Here is a 2,424-nt window from a genome sequence, read left to right as displayed (position 1 = left end):
TAATGTTTGTCTATGTTTTCTTCTGAAAGTTTTGCAGTTTGGGTTCTTACATTTCAGTCTGATCCATTCTGAGTTCATTTTGGTATATGGTGTGAGGTAGGGGATCCAGCTTCTCTCTCTCTCTTTCTTTCTTTCTTTCTTTTTTTTTTTTTATCTTTATTTTTTTTTAATTGTTTGAAGTATTACAAATAGTAGTACATATGTCTCCTTTTTTTTTTCCTTCCCCATTGACCTTCCCCCGGCCTCCCCTTCCCCCCAGTACATGCCTTTACCTGCCCCCTCCCCCCAGTGTTTTTTATCCATTGGTTATGCTTATATGCATGCGTACAAGTCCTTCGGTTGATCTCTTACAGCGCACCCCCCCCCCCCGCAACCTCCTCTGCCTTCCCACTAATATTTTTTATTTTAGTCAGTGTATGTTTAATTTCTAGTTGGTCCTTTTTCATATCTTCAAGGGTCTCGTTATATTTATCGGCCTTTTCTAGGATATTCTTAAAAAGCCTTATAACCGTGGTTTTGAATTCTATATCCAGTCGTTTGTTTTCCTCCATTTCTTTCGTTTGTGATCTGTTTCTTTGACGCCACATTTTCACTGATTCCCTGAGTTGGTAGGGTAGATTTGTGTGCTAGGTTTCCTATATGGCCCAGTTGGTCGGCCTTCCCAGTTAACCTGAGGTGGATACTCTTGGTGCACCCCTTTGTGAACTGTGTGTACAGCCTTGTTGTAATGAAGTCTTTATTGTTGTTGGTATCACTGGGAGGAATTGACCTCCAGGCCAGTTGGCTGTAAGGATCAGCTGTGTCTACGCTGGGAAAAGTTCGGTGCTAGAGACAGCCTTATAGGATTAGACTTGCCAAATTGCAATAGCCTCTGTGCTCAGCTTGGATGGGGTGGAGTCTCAGGGCGGAGCAGACAGTCTTGGCTTCCAGTCAGCCTTGCCCTTGTGCGTGCGTCTCCAGACCTCTGCCTTCCCCGGCTCCCGAGTCTCCGCCTGAGAGTCCAGATTCCCCCCACAAGAGTGTGGGTCCCCAGGGGCTCGCCTGGAACTGGGGTTCAGTGCAGTCAGAACTGGGGCTCAGTGCAGTCAGGGGCTTCCGACTCCCTTCTGCTAGGGAAAGCCTGTGGCAACCTCCGCAGCTTTGTGCACACTGGCACGCGCGCCTCCAGACCCCTGCCCGCCAGGGCTCCCCCGGGTCTCTGAGTCTCCGGGTGCCTTTCTCTCTACCCGACAGTCCAGACTCCCCCTGTATGAGCCTGGGTCCACGGGGTTTTGCCCGGGACTGGGGTTCAGTGCAGTCAGAACTGGGGTTCAGTGCGGTCGGGGGCTTCCTTCCCCCTTCCGCCAGAGAAAGTCAGCCAGGCTCTCAGCCGCCCTTCCTCTCTGCGCGCACAAAGACCCTTTGCCGTACCTCCAATTCTCTGTGAGCTTTTCTCTTTCCTTCTAGTTGTAGAATTTCCACTCAGCCAGCTTTTCTGTGGTTCTGGATGTTGTCCGTTCTGTCTTTTAGTTGTAGTTTTGAAATTGTTGTGCCAGGCAGCAATTTAGGTGCTTACCTATGCCGCCATCTTGGTTTCTCTCCCAGAAGTCTTTTTTATTTTCCCCCACTTATCATGCCATGAATTCACAGGGAACGGGTTCCAGCATCTTAGGCTCCTTTCCATGGGTTCTCACAAAGTGTGCTTCTGTGGGTGGAGCAGGCTGATGCTTCAGTTGAACCCAGGTACCTTTCTCTTTGGCTTCCTCCTTTTTCTGATCATTTTCCTTCACACGTTTTAGGAAGCTATCTCAGCTCTTAGATGCTCAATATGCTCAATACGTACATTCATTCTCTTGGCAAGAATCTTGCCCTTAACTTGCTCATTCACAATAATGCCCACTGCATGCTGGGTGACAGACTCTTCCAGTTTTGCCATGGTGACATTTGTGGGCCTTCCTTTTTGAGCAGTGCCCATTCCCTTGATGTCCACAATATCACCTTTCTTGTAGATTCGCATGTATGCGGCCAAGGGAACAACTCCATGTTTTCTAAAAGGCCTAGAGAACATATAGCGGTGCCTCTCCTCTTTCCCTTTGTGTTAGGCATTTTGGCGAGTTACTGGAAGATGGCGGTTCCGGCCGAAAGGAAGCGAAAGATAGATATTAAAGATTTGCAAAAGTCACCAAGTATTTCATTTGAGAAATACTTATTATTATTATTATTAATTTTAATCCTCACCTGAGGATATTATTCCATTAATTTTTTAGAGAGAGTGGAAGAGACAGGGAAAGACAGAGAGAAATATCGACATGAGAGAAACACATTGATTGGTTGGTTGCCTCCTGCACACGCTGACCAGGGGCCGTGCCTGGGAGGAACCCGCAACCCAGGTACAGTACCTGCCCTTGACCTGAATCGAACCTGGGAACCCAGGACCATTCAGTC

General features: G+C 47.8%; 1 pseudogene across 1 annotated transcript; it reads right to left on the bottom strand.

The window, feature by feature from the left end:
• Positions 1–1,610: 1,610 nt before the first annotated feature.
• On the bottom strand, positions 1,611–2,085 carry LOC308248177 (large ribosomal subunit protein eL21-like; annotated as a pseudogene). Its single transcript has one exon. The product of its transcript is annotated as a large ribosomal subunit protein eL21-like (transcript).
• Positions 2,086–2,424: the final 339 nt, after the last annotated feature.

The sequence above is a fragment of the Plecotus auritus genome (genome assembly GCF_963455305.1).
Source record: "Plecotus auritus genome assembly, chromosome: 5".
NCBI lineage: Eukaryota > Metazoa > Chordata > Mammalia > Chiroptera > Vespertilionidae > Plecotus > Plecotus auritus.
The sequence above is the reverse complement of the archived record's forward strand: the minus strand, read 5'-3'. Positions and strand labels throughout refer to the sequence as shown.